Source organism: Anser brachyrhynchus, assembly GCF_964034855.1.
Source record: "Anser brachyrhynchus genome assembly, chromosome: 6".
Lineage (NCBI taxonomy): Eukaryota > Metazoa > Chordata > Aves > Anseriformes > Anatidae > Anser > Anser brachyrhynchus.
In genome coordinates, this window is record NC_137700.1 from 27,345,936 (window position 1) to 27,365,390 (window position 19,455).

The 19,455-nt window shown below is 40.4% G+C and overlaps 1 long non-coding RNA gene across 1 annotated transcript in view; it reads left to right on the forward strand.

The window, feature by feature from the left end:
- The first annotated feature begins 13,686 nt into the window (after nucleotides 1-13,686).
- Nucleotides 13,687-19,455, forward strand: part of LOC308197486 — a 64,439-nt gene continuing 58,670 nt past the window's right edge. Inside the window, exons 1-2 of the long non-coding RNA XR_013952983.1 lie at nucleotides 13,687-13,918; nucleotides 14,390-15,238. This is a non-coding gene — a long non-coding RNA (uncharacterized lncRNA). The remainder of the gene's footprint in view (nucleotides 13,919-14,389; nucleotides 15,239-19,455) is intronic.

The window sequence follows — 19,455 nt, forward strand, 5'->3', positions numbered from 1 at the left end:
TTCTGGTGTTTCCTCACTGGGAGAAAGATGTGATCATCTGTGGTAACAGATCAGCTGTTACTTAAAGCTATAGACTGCTGTGCAGGTTGACATCCTCTCGTTCTCCCATGAGAAGCTCTGGCTTTATCATCCACACCAACGTGGACATGTTGTGTCTATATATCTCTTTAGGATTTAAGATGTTTATGAGGAAGAGACGTTTGGAGAAAAGATCAAAAAGATCATGTTTTTACTCCCCTAAGTACACTGCTTCTGTGATAGGAGAGTGTTTGAAAAGCATCTTTGAAGCTTTGAGTATCGCTAGGTGTTGAAATGAGGGCAATGACTGAGTTTCTAAGAAGGCTTGCTTTACAGAGACACCTCTATGCTCACAGGCATTTGAAAAAGACACTTAATCCTCATTTGGCAGGGATGAATCTTGCTAGTCCTGATCTGATATTAAGTGTGAGGCATTCTTCTTAGTTGTTAAAAAAAACCCAGCAAACTCCAAAACACAAACTACACCAGGAACATCCTAGGAACCTCTTTACTCTTTTTTCCATCATTTCTCTAGTTAGAATTTCTCTTTCTTTAACTGTGGTGGGATGGCAGGAGCACATCTACTTTCCAGTCACCTGTTTGAGTTTTCCCCTTATAAAGTGTAAATCACCTGGTATGCAGCTTTCAGAGCACCAAGCCATTTCCAGCTGCTAAGAAAGAAACAGTCTTTCCGTGGTTCAATAAATAATTCTGAAATTAGGGAAATAATTGCTTTGTGGGCACTCTGTGTGCAAGTTTCTCTGGATGTCTTTCTTTCCAAGCAGTTTAGCCAGCTAAAACACATTATCCAAATAACACCTCTGAATAATATATATATATATTTGAAGTTGTTTTCAATCAAATTCTGAAGGAAATACCTTGAAGTCAATTCACATCATATTTTTAAGCATGTGATGTTAACATGTAGAATGCCACATGGCACTGCCTTCCTCTAGCTCCTATTAATAATGCCAAGATGATTGGATAGATGCTCTCATCATTAATACTAACTGTTAAACTTCTCACTTATGGAAAAAGGTCTGCTGAGGTGCTTATTCCTGCAGGCACTGCCGGAGCAGAGCTCCTCAGGAAGTCAATATTTTCCTAAGTACAGGCCAAAGGCTGCGGCTTGCACACAGCTTCTGGAGTGCTGCAGCTGCAACAGAGCTCGCAGCAGATCTCTTGGACCATCTCACACAAAGAAAATTTTCTCTTCCTAGCAAATTAAGCTTCACAAACAGTTAAATTCCAGTGAGGCAAATGAGTAATAAAGAAAGGAATAGCAAGTACACTGTGTCTCCTAGACTGTCAGGACTTGTTTTGAATAAAAACCCTGAAGTTGGATTTCATTTTTGGAGCGACACCTGTTAGGTAATGCAGTAAGTGTAACTGATGAAAGAGGAAACCTGTTATATGCAGGTATTGCCAAAATACTAACTACTTCAAAACTCAAACATTTCAGTGTTCTGGGAGGTACAAATCTAAATTCCAATACAAGATATATATACTTCATGAAAGCTGCATTTGCTTAACTTTTGTGATTTACAGAAAAGGAAATGTTCTACTTCAAACACATTAATAATATTTATTTCCCAAATAATTTTTAAAAATAGTTTTTACATAAGGGGAATAAAAAGTTCAAAAACCTGTGTAAAATGACCTTTCTCATCTGTGTTGCTTTAATGTTATAGCCACTAGGGAAAATATTTTGTTAGAAGTCAGTGCTCTACAGATAAAAATGAGGATGGGCACCAACTGCTGTGGTTATGTGCTCCCTGACCTCTCCAGCAAACAAGATGAAGTTAAGGGAGAAAACAGAGGACTCTCCAGTTACGGAGTTTTCCAGTTCCACCAAGAAAGCTGTATTAAAGGTTAGATGTTGCATCAAATCCTATCTACATGTGTCTTTCTGAATGACTCTTAAGTATTGATTTCTACCTTTGCCTTACTGGCTTTCATTCTTTTGACTTTTGTTTTGCCTGTCATATATTATTTTTGTCATATATAATAAAGGCTTAAAAGGTATTTTGAATGTCCATAATTCCCTTTGTTCTCCCTTTCTTAGAGATCACACTGCTGTTCTGTGTACTGGTTTTATGCAGTTTTACTCCCACATTCTTCCTCCATAATCCAGACCATCTGAGCAAATTCTATGCAGAATTCAAGGATAAAGTGCCTGATTTAGTCCAGACACTTCAAAAGTTGATATCGACAAAGCACAAGTAAGATAAAATTGCTCTGAATTAATAAATAGTAGAGAGAGGATTTGGTGTTCGAGAGAACTTCGAGACAGTTGTGGTCATTACAATTACTTAGGGCACTACTGGTCAAATGCTGGATTTAGAGGAGAAAGGAGAGGTTAGTAAAGCCCCCATCACCACTATGTAGGGTTGTGTGCTTGTCATGAGTAAAGAACTGTGCTGCTGGATAGCTGCCAGCATTGTCAACCTGGCTGCGTGCCGCTCTGCTGCATGGCAGTCTTAACAGTTTTGTCTTCCAGCTGGTAGAAACAGTAGGCATGGTTTGAGATGTATGCTTTGGTGTGCCCTGGAGGGACATCTGCGGAGGGATGCACATCTCTGTGCCCCTTATGAAAGCTGCTAATGCATCTTCATTTTTAGTATTGGTACTTACAAGATGCTTGCTCTAAGGGATGTACCCAGTCTATGAATAATGAGAGGAACGTGTGCTGTGCAGAACTAGAACTAGGAGACTGATAGGAATAATTGCAGTAGTGCTTCATTAACATGAAAATGTTTTAATTGTGTCTGGCTGAGATTTCATTTCTTGAAATTAAAACTATTACTTACATACACACTGCAAATGAAAAAGGACTTCCAGGTGACCTAGGCATTCAAAGTGGTTAGAGTCTGTGTGCAGGCCTGGCCAGTGGAAATCCAGTACTTGCGCTACTTTATAGCTTGATGGGAGTGTGCAACTACTTCTTCCTCTGGTGATATTAATAGCTCTTGAGTTTGTATCAGCAACTGTGCTTCTATTGGCAGGAACCTGGAGGGACATTGGGGCCGATCTGATACTGGGAGCAGAAGCTGGTTCTGCAGATAGCTGCTCTTATTGGATGTTCCCTTATCTTGGTGCTGTCAGGAAGGGCCGATGTCTTGCATTAAGATGTTAAAGAAATGAGCAGGACTGGCATTATTTGGGGAAATTCATGAAATAGAGATTTCCTCAGAGCTGATGGAACAGCATTAGGCAGTCCCTTTCAGTATGTGGGCCAATTTGCCTGACAGCACTGGTGAACAGTTTCTGGTGCTAAGCTGCCTGCAGCCTGCTCATCCGGACCAGGCGTGGACTCAGAGCTGGTGCTGGGGCTGCTCTGTGGTCACCTGTGCTGAAAGACACACTTCTCTGAACAGAAGTACTGCCAAGTGCCTGTGTGCTGTCAGTGGAATGGGCCATATTGTTTCCTCTCTCATTTAGCATTTCCCATGGGGACACCACTCTCTAATCTGCTGAGAAGCTAGCCCATGGCAGCTGAAGCTGGGACCGGTGACAGAAGCCAGTCTTGGCTGTGAGTCCGTGCCTGCCTCTCTCAGAGGTTACCCCCAGCAGCGGGGCTGTATTCACCTGGCCTCCCCTCCTCAGGCCTGTCCTGTGTCTTAAGGCCTGGGCACCTCACCGAACCCAGCTGCCAGCCAGGCCTCCTCAGGTTTTCTGGCTAGCATCTGAAATGGCCCCAGAGAGGCTAACTCACTCCCCAGTGCTGAGGCTCTTCTGCACTTGCAGAGGGACAGAAGGGAAGACACCTATGAAGTCTGACAGGAAGATCTACCACCCGGAGGGAGGGATGTCACCCTGCCCTCGCAGCCCTGAGGCAGCAGTCAGCACTGTGACGTGTCTCCAGGACAACGCTGTCATGAGCTATGGGTGGAGGGGAAAGGTAGAGCAGGCGATCCATCGGTCATCCGGCACCTCTCAGCCTTTCTGGGGAACTATTGTAGTGGCGGAGTCAATGTTATTCCACAATTTCTTCTGTTCTCTTATGAAGATCAACAAATTTTCGTCCAAAGCAAAACAGCACGCGAGGGTCCTGTTCACTACAGGGGAATGGGCTGATGACTGTTCCTTTGGTAAATAATATTAAATCACTTCTTTTCTTTTTTGATGAAGAATCAAAATATCAATTTTGGTTTTGTTTTTAACTTTACTGACAGAGATATTATTGCTAGAGAAAAGCACAAAGACACTTCTCTCTTTTTAACATATAATTTTTCAGATTTTTGTAAACAGTTAAAATCTTATTTAAATCAAATCAAAGAACCAGATGCAGTGAGTCACTAAATAGTGTTTTGGTTTTGTTTTTTTAATGTCAACTTTCAAATGACTGAAACCGAATTAACTTATTACTGCCTGGACATGAGTGAATTAAATCTAAATTGTGGTAGAGAATTTCAAAAACTTTCTACATTATCTCTCTTTTGACACATTTTATTTCTTGGTTACTGACAGTTTTTCTTGCATTAACTAAAGACACTCAAAACATGAGTCTACATAACAGTAGGACTAATTGCAGGTGATTTGGAATAGCTTATGATAGATTCAGTGATGGACAGAAAAGCAAAAACATGTTCAGGACTATGACAGTAGGACATTGTGTACTTGCATATTAGACTAGCACAGCAGAACTGCAGAGAATACTGATGTGTGATGTACCATTTTTTAAATTTTAGGTAATAGATTTTTTTCCATACCTTACAGTTTTGCTTTTCAAGACTGTGATTCAAAGACATTTAGGCTAAGGGCTAAAGCAGGAAGAGGAGCCTTGTCATGTTGGGAGCACATGTACTGTTTGATAGAGCACCCTATCCCAGCTTGGAAGGTGATGTAATTTGTAAATTGAATTGGAACAAACTGCCTGTGTGATAAATCACATTTCTGTATTAGCTGCTCTATTGGAAATCCAGTACTTGCGCTACTTTATAGCTTGATGGGAGTTGCCCTGACTGACTGTTAACTAACATGTGCCAAAACCGGTCCTTAAAGGTAATTATACCTGGTTGTGTTGGCTTCCGTGGAAATTTGCCTGCAGCAGAACTTATCTCTGTGGCTTCATGACAGCCTGTATCATGGAGCAAACACTTCAGGAGATAATGTCCCGTGAATTCTGAATGAAAAGTAAGAAATCTGTGGCTCAGAGTCTGCCAAAACAACAAAATTACTGTTTCATGGACACCAATCAAACAAGAGCTCCTAAAGCGCTGAATTAGTTGCTGGTGTGATCAGAGATTTGACAGACAAATGCTGACAGTTTCATTTTATTTAAATAAGGAGCTGGAGAAGGTCTCAGCACCTGCTAATGAGAGTGTGGCCTCTTAGCAGAAGCGTATCTGGAAACTGTGAACTTGCCCATCGAATTGAATAAAGGAAACCAGCAAAGGTATGAACTTGAGGCTAAAAATCCAAAGTGGTTTTATCTAAATTGCCCATCAGCAAAAAGATTTTCTAACATCAGTGTTGTAATTTTCCTGAAATAGAGATTAGCTGCTTGTTCAGGAGCGACCTCTGTGAGAGGGATACAACAAAACCACAAAAGAATAGCACACCTCTGGAAAGGATGAAGCTCATTTTTTACTTCAACAGTAGCTGCAGTCAATCTTTGCAGCAAACAATCTTCAGAAAATGTCCTACATTGCCTGTCACTGTGAAACATTTTTTTTTTCCCTTTCAAACAGCACAAGCTTCAGAAAATATCTAGGCATAAACAGTTCACATTTGTTTTGATTTTGCTGGCTTCAAATGCCTTTCATCTGGCTTTTGCATTTTGAGAGTTTCAGTAAACTTAAATGAAAATTTATGAAATAAAATTGAGGGTAAAATAGGGTGGAATATCTTCACAAAAAGTTAGGGAAAGAACTACTGAGTGTAGTCAAAATGGCCTGAAGAGCAGCAGCATGCAGAAATAGAAGAGAGAAGAAGGAAAAGCTATAGGAATAAGAGACTGGAGGAGGGTTGTGTTGGACTGGGTGACTCTTTCAAGAATCAGCTCTATCTGCCACATCCTTGGCAGATGGAAGTCCAGTCCAGTATCAAAGTCCACCAGAGCAGAAGTCCAGATCCTTCTGGACATCTAGAGCTCATCCTCTTCACCTGTAGGTTTTCTTGTCCTCTAAATCTCCTTCCTGCAACATCAGTTCCTTACTCCTTGTTTTGTCCTCATAGGATATAACCTCTCTATGACTACTTCTACATATTTTAGGATGGCCTTTCATGTCCTCTGATTTTCAGTCTTTCTTAAAAGGTTCTGTTTTCTAGATCTCTCTTCATTCCCTGTGCTCTCGTTTGGTTATCCCGGTCTGGGGAAAGAGGCCTCTGTCTCTCCTGGCCACCATCTTGCCTGAGCTCCACCTACTCCAGGTCTCCACAGCATGCTGTGCTCTGGGATATTTAGAGCCTGTGCTAAAACTCGTGGTATTTTGCTGTGACTGATGGACCAAAGACAGGCAGAACAACATCTATAAACGGAGATATTTTTGACTGATGGATATTTCTGAAAAGATCAGATGAGCTTCTGCCCACACAGAATCTTCTTCAGGCCCCACTTTATAGTTACTGCTTCATACAGCAACATTTATCTTCCATGCTCTGGTGGATCTGCAGTAGCCGTGATTATCTAAGGACATAATTGTCCTTATGAGACCAGGGAGGACTTGTGCTTAAATGCTTATCTAATTCTTCCATTACTTGGTCCAATAAATGACATTCCCTTTTTTTGTAATCCTTGTCCTGCCTGAGAAGTTAGAGCTTTTGTGCCCTGTTGTGACATCATTTTGGATATGGTAGAATAACTTTCTGATTTAGTGGAGCTTTTGTAATCCCAGGAGAAGTTAAAATATATTTTCCTCTAGAGACAAATATTTGCTATGTGGAATGAGATTCATGTGCTTGTAAAGAAAAAGCTAAGAAAGTAATTTTCATCTGTTTTTAACTGAAACATTCCAAACTCTCCAGGGTTACATGAGAGTAAATACAATCCATATAAGAACATAAAATTTGTCTTGATCAAGAGGTGAATTTTTACTCTCTGTAAACCTGAACATCATTTTAATCTGTGCAGAGAATAAAAGAGAATTGTTGCAAGCTGTGCTTCAGCTTTAGTGTTCCAACATTAGCAGATAAAGCTTAACGTAATATTTTCATTAGAAAAAAGATCTGTTCTTGACAAATACTGTCACCAGACTGTTCTGGGACAGAGCGAGGTTTTTCTTCATTAATTATAGTTCTGCTTAGTTGTCTTACTAATGTCAAAGTCTTGGTCCACAAGATGGCACCTCAGTGAGGAGCTTGGGCTGAAGATGAGGGATGAAACAGCACGGCAAACTGTATGCCTCTGCTTTCAAACACACAGCCTAGGGAAAAAGCTCACCGTGGGCATTTCTGGGCAGCCGCAGTGTGCTCCTACTAAACACATCTTCATTTGTCACACCTGTGATTCAAGACGTTTCAGCTAACAGTCTGCTGTGGGTGTTGTTGCATGAGATGTGGTTTTCTGCTGATACCGTGAGCAGGAGCTCTGGTGGAAGGGCCCACAGGTAATACCAGAGAAGAAAGGGGTGGGGGCAGGAGGGAGGGGAAGAAGGGTAAGGTCCCCTTCTTGCATCAGTGCTGGGCTCTCCTGCTAAATTCAGGCAGCAGTTTCATGAAGGCTATCATATAGTCAGCAGCAGAGGAGTGTCTAGCTAAGTTTATCAAGTCTGATGGGGATGTTTGTCATGGATGTTTGCACCTTAACATTGCAAGCAGAAATACTCCAGAAGATACCATGTGGTCCTGCCTTAATCACATCCCATTTGATCTCCCTTTTTAGAAACCTGCGTTAATTGATAAACGAAATTATGATGTAAAGCTCTACACAAGTAAAGTGACTGCAGCTTAGTTTATCTGTCTTCACAAGGATGTAAGTACAATGCATTTTTTGGCTTGATTTCCCTTACAGACTGATGTACGCTGAGGTGTGCACCTTGGTAAACATTCTTCTGTTAGAAAAATTGCAAATAATATAAAAGAAAAATCTATCTCTGAGTCAAAAATTAGCTGAAAAGTTTGGTGTGGTATAGCATCATTTGTCATCTTTGGCACTGTTTGGATGGATTTTCACCATGTTAATTAAAACTCTTTGAAAAAAACACGAGGCTATCTGAAAAAGCTGTGAGAGTCACAGCTCTCAGCTAAAATTTCTCCTCCACAGACTTTGGTGTCCTGATTTCTGTTAATGAGTGGAAGAAAGAATTCTTGGAAAACATTCATGTGTTAAAAAGAGTTGAAGCAGTTCTGAGGTAGTTTATGGGTAATATTTCTTGCAGTTTTCTTTTAATTCAGATTTTATGGAAATCCCTTTTGCCTTTCAGGATGTTTCAGTATAAAAAAATGGTAAATAAATTAAAGTGTACATGGGTGTGCATTTGGGGACAAATGGGACTTTTAAACTCCAAATTCCATTATGGTAGCCAAACCTTTGGTCTATCTGCTTTGTTACCATAATTTTACAGCTGTTTATAGGGACCTAGACAGCAAACAGGTATCAATAGATCCAGATGAAGTCAAGTGTACATGACCCGTGTGGTGGAAGTTTGTACTGAGTGCACCATCATCATGTGCCAGCTCATTGGCAGTAATGACCTGGAAAGACCATGAGGAACCCACAGTGGATGAATTGGCTAAACAACTCCAGCAGTACGAAGAAAGTCTCTCCTCTTTCTTACAGGCCTGCATCTCGGCTGTGGAGAAATTTTCTGAAGAGATCCACCAACTTAAAGAGAATTTATCCTCCTCCCCACCTGTACAAACCAGTGTCTCAGCTATCAGGGATAAGTGTCCTCCTGTGCAAGGAAGACAATATAGTGGGTACGCACCCCGTGCCACCCTGTGGTTTTACCTACGTGACCATGGAGAGGACAGGAGAAAACGGAATGGAAAATCTACCTCGACACTAGAAGCACGGGTATGTGAGTTGCAAGGAAAAACAATTGGGAAAAAGGGGTTCTCTGAGAAACTTGCTGCTCCAGCTTCCAGTGGGCAGTCCTCTGTCCCCGGGTCTGTCCCCAGGTCTGTCTTCCCCAAGCTGCGTCTCGAACACGGATACCAGAACACGTGGTTACATCAGCTTGTTTGTATTTGCGACAGCAAATGCCCTGGGTTCCCATCCTCGGTATCTGATTGCATCAAGTCCCACCCTTCCCCAGGCAGCCTGGTCTTGCCATGCTGGACAGTCCTTGCTAACTGGAGTGGTTTATTTCTGATTTTTGTGCTAATGTGTTAGACATGGAAATTCAACTGCATCCTTATGAGTAATTAGTTTTCCTTTGTCATGAAACCTAAATTATCATCAGGTGGAAAGTCCTCTGTGAAAGTACCTGTAGGATTCCTAGGGTAGCTACTGTCCTAAGCAGCAGTTCCAGTGGTAGCAGCACACAGCAGTGGTAAATTGCTGAACATTTTAATGAGGGAGTTTATAGGTGTTCCAGGTTTATGCATTTCACTACAACATAATACACCCACACACTTTTATAGGAAAGAACATCCCGAGAAGGAGGCTTTCTGTCATGGCATGTGAATAGAGATAGAGATACTATTCAGTAATATGTCTCAAAGGCATCCCAACAATATCTAAGTATCCAGCATTATATGGTAATACCAAAGCTTAGAAGAAATGATGTAAGGATTGGCAAATCTCCAGAAGTGCTTGTTACTGGAAAATCATCATCGAACAGCAACATTGTTTCCAAGGGATCTGTAAAGACTGGTGCTGGGTCTGTTAGAAATCGGTGCTTTTTATGAATGACAAGGAAAGGAAATGACAAACTAGATATCACTTATTCTTTTTAGATGAAGCTTTTCTAGCATCTCTCTCTAGAAACAGGAATGTTCTTCATTACTTGATGTCTTCAAGTTTTTCTGGAGAAGTATTAGCCAAACACAAGCTAGTGGGTTCATTTGAAGGATGCTGCTGTGGCCTATTCTAAACAGAATCAAAGAAACCTGAAGTTGAGAAACAACTGCTCAGTCTAATCCCCATATGAGTCCTTTTGGCCTCAGTTCTCTTTGAACCTGATCCAGATGAATAGCTGGGTGTATTTAAGCAAAGGCTGTTGGTAGCTGTGTCTCAGCTAATTGCAGTGTCACTGTGGGGCAGCAGGTGATGCCATCACAAGCGCAACAGAGCAGGAGGCAGAAGTCCACAAAAGATAAGCTTCTGTGATATTTATATAGAAGAAAATAATTAGAAATTATCCCACTCACCAAACAGTGGGTGGTAGTAAGAATGGGAAATGGGATTTTCAGCTCAGTTTGAAAAGGAGACAATAGCTCAAGTTAGTGTCCAACCTGGTCAGTCTAGACCTGTTGGATATTAGTGGCCAGTTCCAAAGAGCCAAAACCAGTTTAAGCCATCCACGGAACTTGTCTTCTACAACTATAAGAAGGAGAGAAAGCAACACAAGGAACATCAGAGCTGGGAATAAGCAACTAGGCAAATTAAGCAATTTGGTTTATTGGAACAAGAGTATACGGTATAATTAAGCAGTTACTGCCATTTCTATCATTTTGCTGTTTCTAGCTTGTAGAACTTGTAAAGGGCCTTGACCTTCCTTTCCAGGCTGCATTTGAAGTGGCTACTTGTATGCGGGGAGGCAGTCTGAATTGGCAGGCACATGTAAAGAAGCTCTTCTAAGTCCTTTAGTCCTACGGTTCTATAATTATTCAGCATCCATCTGTCCTGAATTCTTCACGGTATCTGAGCAGCAACACTTTCAATGTCTCTTCTCTGTCTAATTCAACTTTCTGTCCTCCCAAGGCTTTTAAATCTCTCATATAAAACAGCAACTGGTTTTAACTGCCATGGTATACAGCCAGTATTTGTATAATTTATTTTGGCTAGAAAACAGAGCCTTAACTGAATTAACAAGTACTGTAAGCACTAGGTGGTTAACGTTCTTCTGAGAGGTATCATTTTATATTAAGAATTCTCTGATTTGTGGTTTGAATGGCAGATGTCTTTGGAAGTGCCTGAAATAGCAGTTACCTGGTAGATAACACTGCTGTTGGAGGTTTGTAGCCCTACAGCTTCTCAGAACCAGGAAGGCAGTAGGCGTCCGTTCCCTGCTGTGGTCAAGGCATAACCAGGTAGAACGCTCACAGAGACTTAATTGTATGATAAATCCAAAGAGTTTTGCGAAGTGCTACTTAAAAGAGGTTATTTCTCATGTAAATCAGTTTGTTCTCTGTACCAAGGACTGTATTATAAACCATTTATATAAAGTCTTTCCTATTGAAAGAAGTCTGCAATTAACATAAATTTCTTTGCAAATAAATTCATTTCAAGAGCTTTTGTGGCTCTTAATTATAAATAGCTTTATATTTCTTATGGAAAGGAAGGAGTTATAACTTTCTTCTCTCCTTTTCTTTCTGTTATAGCTTATTTCTGTTATGCCTAAACCAGTTCTGAATATCACCCTGTTTTTCCATTCATTGCCTTGATTCAGCCAGATATGGCACTAAGGTGGCAAGAATAATATAGTTATGAACGGGATGATAATATGGCGGCAAAACTGGGGAAAAACACCTCGACAATTAGTGTAGGATCAGCTAAGATGAGTTTTGAGTATATTGATTCTGGAATAAAAAAGCAAATTTATTATTCTACATAGAACAACACGTTTTGCTTGAAGCCAAGCAGAAGATCTTGATTTGGGAGCATTTGTAACAAAGCTAAGGAAACAGAAGTCTAGAATTGCAAAATAGGGAACAAGTGGTGATTTCGTACCTTGGATCACCTATGTTAACACTTAGCACTTGTGAGTAAGATGGCTGCCATCAGTCTCTCCCTCACCTTCTCTTCTCCTTTCAAAGGAAATACATTAAAATCAAACATCTGGGACATGTTTAAATGTCCCAAATGCGCCCTCCCTCCCTCACCAACCACAATTTTAAGTGAATAAATGTGCAAAAAAAGTGACTAAATTGGCAAACAATGCATTCGTAACTGGGACTTAATTACCTTTCAAACCTAATGGTTGATGGTGAACGGTGTGAAATATCCAAGACAGAGGGCAACATGCAGGTATCAAAGGGCACTCTTGTAAATGCTCTGCTTTTTGAAGGGCCCCTGTTTAACTTACTTCACACTTTTAGTATGGAAATGTCAGGGCTAGAGATACTGCCGCTTTCTTCTCACTCACTAGGTAACTCATGTCTTTTCCCATTTAAATCTCCATCATCATTCATCTGCCAGGTATGAACCTGCAGGCGAACGCCCCAACATTCTACAATACTGGTACAGTAGGACCTTTTGTGTCATTAAATATATTTCAAAATCAGGGGAAAGGGTGTCTAAAGAACGTTAGGAATAGGAATATTAAAGTTAGAAAAACAATGCCAGCTATGCTTATGACTGTGCTGCTTTATTTAGGGTCAGCCTAGGCACATTCTCTGAGATAATTATAGACTGTAGGCACCACCTGATGCAGATTAAACTCAAAACACAGCTGTGTTTCTTCAGACCGAAAGCTCTCTGACCTGTACTGTGCCCAGTGCAAGGGAAAAACTTGCAATAACTTTACAGGTGCTTCTTGCTTCCATCAGTGTCGTCTTTTCCAGAAGAGCATGGTGATCTCTCTTCTGGCTCCATCGGGCAGCAGCGAGGGCTGGGGAACAGAGGAAGTCCCAGGGCTGGTGGGGCAGAGCCCATCCCACAGTAAGGCCTGGGAGGAGGCTTGAGAGGGGTTGGTCAGGGCCATATTAGAGCCCCCAGGGCCTTGGGCAGACCCTTCATTTAAGCAAGGGTGAAAAAGAAACAATCTAAAACTATTTTACCAAATAAATGGGAAAAGAACCAGGCTTTAGTATTCCAGAAAATGGTGAAACACACAGGTGGAAATGGTTCACACTTCCTTATTTCATCTGATCCTGACTTCCTTTGAGAAGTCTCTGTACAGTTATGAGACTGAGCTTTCACTCTGTCTGAAAACAATTTAACTGTCTGTCTTAACAATGTCTGTATGCATCTCTTCCTGCAAGAAAAAAAAGCTGAGTTTTTTTTTTTTTTAAAGGGTTCTAGGAAATATCCCACTTTCATTTAGTGCTTCTTTCTTTGGCTTCAGACACCACTCTGAGATTTTGATATTAGGATTGCCTGTCTTTGTTATGTGTTTATCTGAAAGACATGTAATGGATCGTAATGCTTTACAAAATGGTATCTGTTCTTGAAAGGGCTGAGGTGGGTCAGTGATGCTTGCAGAGACTGCCAAATTATAAGAGGACTGCATTGAAACATCCTCTCTCTCTCTACCTCTCCCTAAAGAAACTGCAAGGCCAAAATCAAAACTTCTTGATTTTTTGCCCTTCTTTTTAATACACAAAGACACAGAGGGAGGAAAAAGAAGTCCTAAAGGGAGTTTGATTTTGAAAGTTCCACCTGGAATAGGGCAAACTATTTTTCTAGGGAAAATGTCTTTCCAAATTATGAAATCGTTCATCTATTTGTTATTTACTACCATTACATATCAGTAATTAGTAATTGTCTCTGACAAGTGGCTTTTATTACCAGTGAAGTAAATTAAAAAAAAAAACAAACAGATTTGCAGTTAGTGTGAGTTAATTCAAGAACTTCTCACCTCTGGGGATCAGCCTTCAGATTTTGATTGAATTAGATGCCGAAAGAGAATGCTTCAGTCTCTACACTGCCACTTCTCAGGATGTCAATTGTGACCAGATATCTGCTTCCAGAGGTAATGAGATTGGGAGAGGGGAGTTGAGTTAACATCTGGATACACTGAAAGAGAGGAAGGCAAACTGCCAGCAAGCCAGTCCAGACAACTCCAGAGATGCCTCAAACTGCTGAAATTTTCTGAACATGAAAATTAATCACTATTTAACTTTTTTCTTTGTAAGTTCTTTCTCTATATATTTGCCTGAAAACTTAGTTTGCCTTTTGGATTAAAAATGTTTTTAAAAATATTTTCATCAGAAGGAATAATTGCGTAAGATAATAGAGCATAAGAAATGTTGGTGCCTGATTAAGAAGTAACAAAATCCTAGTTGTTTTCTTCAGCAGTCAAAGTAAACTGTAGTAAAAAGATCCAGCATTTGCAAGGCAGTGTATATAGATCTGTGCATATCTTTTGATGTCTAAAAAATGTTTTCTTGATGGTACAACTAGGGCACCTAGTCAGGGACTACTTGTGAAATACGCATTGTATTTCTGCCAATTCCAGCCTAAAGAAACGGAAGCTGTTCCACTGGCTTGGAAATTGGTTGTGGTAAAAAATGCAGGTAGCAGTGGAAAAATAACATAATTTGCTTATAAAGTTGTATTTATAGAGCATACAAATGAGTGAGCACACCTTGTTCCGTACAGGATAGAAGTGGAGAGCATGCTATGACAGAAAAACCTGTAACATCAAGCACACTGCGCTCCTGTCTCATAAGCTCTGCTGGAATATTGGCAATCGATGTCAACAGAAATTTTCTACTTGAAGTCACCAATTTGTTGAAAAGTAAATATTTAACCCAAATGTGTTGCTGTTTAAGAATTTGTTTGGCAAAGAAAAATGGAGGGGATGGAAGTCTCTTGGTAGATATAATTTTCTCAATGGAAAAAAGTCTTTCAAATAATTTATTCAATAAAATGCTGGATCAAAACAGGAGCAAGACTTTTTTTTTTTTTTCTTTTCCAAATAACCAGCATAATTGCCTTAAAATGCAGGTTATTTAGAGAGTAAGATGGGGCTTTTTGTTGCACATCTTACAGTGGAAGTTCATATAAAAGTTGAAAAAGTCTCTTTCACCCTATAAACCCCTGATTTTCCCCACAAATTTCTGGAGGCAAATAAAGAATTCCAGAATGCAGAGAATGAGCTAGGCTCTGATAATCCTTAGGTACTGTCAGCAGAATTAGTAAATAATAAGGTAATTTGATAAAAGGTGTTCCTGCAGGTGTAATTTGATGCCCAGAATTTGTTCAGGTGTTGGTGGTGATGTCTGATCTGAGAGAGAGTGATGACAGCTGAAGCCAGAAACTAGATAGGTTTTCTGGGGTTGGAGAGAAGGGGCATTTGGTGTGGAAACATGTTAGTAGTGTCTGCTATGTACGATAGGGAGTGGAAGCAAAAGACTTTAAGGAGCAGCTACACTGCTAAGGACAAGTTTGGGGCTCTGTCTGCTGAAGGCATTGAATGAATCAGTATGATTTCCAGTCCCATGGGAGGTAAGAATCGGGTGCTTGTCATCATGTATCATGCTGCTGTGATGATTATTTTCTTCTTTGCATCTCTTATTCAATCTTCTTTTTCTCAAGAGGTTAATATTTTTCCTCATACCCAGGATCCTCATCTGGAAGATGTTTCTGCTGTTTGTCTGGGAGGTTACTGAAGTGACTTGTCATGTAGGCTTTATCTTCTGTGGTGCAGAGAGAGATAATGTCAAAGATTTTTCAGGTTGTCTGATCTTTATTTAGCCTGCGTTTTGTAAAACTTTTATTTCATTTTGAAGAGTATTTTGCTTACATAAGAAATTAAGTGAGCAGTTCTAAAGAACAGTTATTTCTACAACAGATGTAAAGACCTAATGCCTTTCCTAGCCTGTTGGGCTGCATATTCAGTGCCATGAAAGCGATTACTTGATCAAGAATTCCATGAAATTTGTGTGTTGATCTCTGGGCTTTCATGAGAGCAACGTGTTGAGTTTTGTCAATACTTTAGCAAGTCAAATTTTAAATAAAAAGTGTAGGTAAATGTTATAATACTGTTCCTCCACAAAATGATGTGAATTTAATTGAATATTAAGCAGGCTTCTTTTTTTTTTCTTTTTTTTCCCTCTCACTTAATTGTAACTGAAAACCTATTATGTGGTCACTCCAAATAAAATTCAGGCATGTTGTATTTAATGTGAAAAAATGTAATGTTTCTGCAACCTTGCTCTCAAGCTGTACAGTTGTTTTGCCCACTCATTGGGTTTAGTCCAGATAACTGCAATGTTTCTATGTTATATTTTCAATGTTTTTTTTTCACCAGAGAACTTAAATAATTAATTCTGTATTATTCAAAATTTGTAACTCATGTCTAGAAAGGCAAAACTCAAGTTATTCAGGCTTCAGGTGACTACCAAACAGTATGTTTCAAACTTCTGTCTTGCTTTTCTCTAGACCACAATGAAGAAGACAGCTATGGAAACTTAGACCTGAATTTAACTCTGGCGACCAAAGCTTTGAGAATATAGGCTATGTATTACCAAATCTTTGTCATTTTGAGATCTCTGATAAATAGAATCAGAAGGTATTAGGTCCTTTTTCCTATGTATTTGTCACCGCTTAATTCTTTAACTTAAACAACTAGTTCTATAACTGAGGTAATCGCTATGTATTGTTAACCCTATAAAACAGACCAAGTGCTTCACTGTTTGTATTTCTTTTGGTGTACTGCACAGATACTTGCTTTCACCTGCAGTACTGCTGCTAGGGTAAAAGTGTCAAGAAATCATAGAGAACCTTTTCTTTAGCTTGTTGAGTCCATGTTCCTAAGAGCTCAAATGCAGAAGCTAAAACTGCAATGTTTCTATGATTTAATAGCTGGGGAGAACTTTATGAGCGAATAATCTTGCTAGGATATTTAATAAAATATGCAGAAATGTTAGCTCAATTCTTTACAAAGCCAGACTGGATTCTCCTTATGCCAGAAGGGAAAAACAAAGTAATGGCTATAAACTGGCACATCCAATTTCAGAAATACTGAAATATACAGCTAATTTAACAACAAGCTATTGATATGCAGGCAGATGCAGTGTTTGGTGTGCAAGTAGAAATCTATAAAGGAAATCTTCACTGATGTTCATTTTGTTCTTACAAAGTACTCTCCATCTGGAAGATTCAGTATTTGTTAAACCCTAGTAAGCCAAACATCCTGTTGTTGTTGTGCTGGAGATAAATGCATCTGTAAAGATCAGGAACTAAAATTTCTTTCCCAGCTTGCTTCAGCAACAGCAAATTAAATGTAAATTTCCAGTCTGGGTTGTCTGCCTTCTGCCTGAAAGTGAAAGAAGTCCCAATGCCCCCAAAGGAATAGGGGTAACGTAGTATAGAATGTAGGAGCTTAAAGATAAAAGTTTTGCTATTTCCTCACCACTGTGAGAATTACAGAACATTAGAAAGCAAAACTGATCCAGGAAGAAGTAGTGGAAATAAGTTTTCAATTCTGAATTGGGCTACCTTTTTATATTTTTGTTTGTGACTAGTACTGAAGACTGGGGGGGGAGATGGTTTTGGACCCTATACCTGAGAATCTGATGACTAAGATGACGATTTTGAAGGTTTCTGAAGCCTTTGAAAGGTGTTTGATGAAGGCCCCTACTAGCTTATCAGTGTTATGCAGCTTTGTTTGGTGACAAATGTGCTGAGGAGCAAAGATGATGTAGTTTTTGACAGAGTGCTACTAACATGAAAATGGTGAGAGTCACCATATTTTTGCCACAGACCTGGCTGAACAAGCATAACTGAAACAGGCAACACTGAAAAAGATGAGCTTTTTAATAACCAGAAAGACCTTTGTTCTTGAACGTGGGATGGCTTTTGCTGTCCTGTGACACCTGCAGGCTCAGTCTTCAGAGTTGTTCTTGCCAGTCAGTACCAAAGGCAGTGCTGGACAAGCTACGTTTTGTACAGGTAGATGCATCTTTTGGTTAAAGAGGTTCTGGCACAAAATCAGCTAGCTGGCTGTCATCTAGTGTGCTCTGAAGTACGGGTTACCTGTGGAGAATTACTTTCCATCTTGGCAAAAATTGCCTGAGGTGGGAGTATGGCATTCTCTTGAGCCTCAGTACTGACGCAGTGAATATAGTTTGGTGTCCCTTCAGTACTGTGGCTTGGGGAATTTAACTTAACCTCTTTGCTTTGATTGGCAACATATCTTCTAATAGCTGTTTTGGGAGTTGGGGGTGGGTGGGAAGGAGGACAGTAGTAGTCCCCTAAGGGGTGTCACAGGCCACTGCTCCCTCAGGGACACCCTTGCTTTTGGCCTGGCTGCCGCTCGGTGTGCAGTGGCCCTTGTTCTCTGGAAGGTCTGGGCTGGCAGGATCATGCTGAGGCCCTTGCCCTCCCTGAGGGCTGCCCTTGGAGGGAAGGGGTGAGCCTCGTGGTTCAGACAAGAAGCAATGTATGTGTGTTTTACCATCAGAGTTGCACACAGTGCTTTTCCCCTCCTTGGCTGCTGTATCGAACTGGTGTCCTCATGAAGCCCCTAGAATTGCTGTACATGGTAAATTTGACTGGCTTTCAGAGCTAATATGTAAAGGGAAGCTGATGGGAAAAGAAAGAGCTCAATCTCCAGCAAACTGATACAAGCAAGAAAAGGAGTCTAAGTATGCTTGCTTCTAAGTGTTAATGCAACATAGATGGCCTGAACTGAGGAAGAAATTTCTTCTCTTCCTTATTTAAAGACACCAGGCACCTTTGGGCTAGACAGAGCAGCTGTGTTGTGCCAAAGCTGAGAAGATGTTTCCAGATTTATATCTTCTCACACCTATGTCTCACAGAATGTGAATTTCAGAACGTGGCGTCAGGGACATCCCAGGTCTGTGAGGAGAGGGCAGTGGCTGGCAAGGCTGCCCCATGTTACATAGGTGGACCAAACATGGTTGAGTGCTGGGCCGGCCTACCTCAAAGGTGACCTTGAGGTTTGTTGAAGATGCCTGTGGTAAGTTTGAGCAGACAAATTACTCCATGTGATTGCTAGTATAATGAAAGGCTTAGAACAAGAAAATGTGGGCGTGCACTTGAAACGAATGCTTTGCTCTGGGGAGAAATGTGCTTTGAACAGTTGTATGAAGTGTAAATGACTTGGGGAATTGGAGGATCCATAGGTGACTTGGAGTGTGGTTTTCTGTTGAGATTTCTGTCAAACCTGTTAATTTTGTAATTCTTTTGACTCTTGCTGCAAGCAACCTGAGAGGGAAATAACAACAGTTTTCCATGAAATGTGACGTTCTCAAATATCAAGTTGTTAGTTGAAACACACGATTTGCATGAAAGGTATAATTCCTCTGCCACTTCTCTCATAAAAGTGTCATAGGAATTTAATTGCAAAAGTATTAGCAGCTAAGAGCTGGAATCAGAAATCTTGGGGGTGCAGCAGAGGGGGAAGGACGATTCTGTTTGCAGGCCATTTACACTCAATATATAGCACCTTCTGTCTGCAGGTCTGGTTTCTGTCATATGAGTCCTGCTAAAACAAAATTAGCTGTTTCTATTTGATCTGTGAACTTCATTAAACTGTTTCCACCATGATGACTGTGGATGGTACTTTTAGCAGCATGAAGTGTCTGAGCTCTTAAGTGGTACAAAAAGACAGAAATGCAGCCAAAAGATGTAGCATGTTTTCTGAAATCCCTCCTGTGGAGGACACAGCTGGATCTGACAGTTTTTTTTTCTTGCAG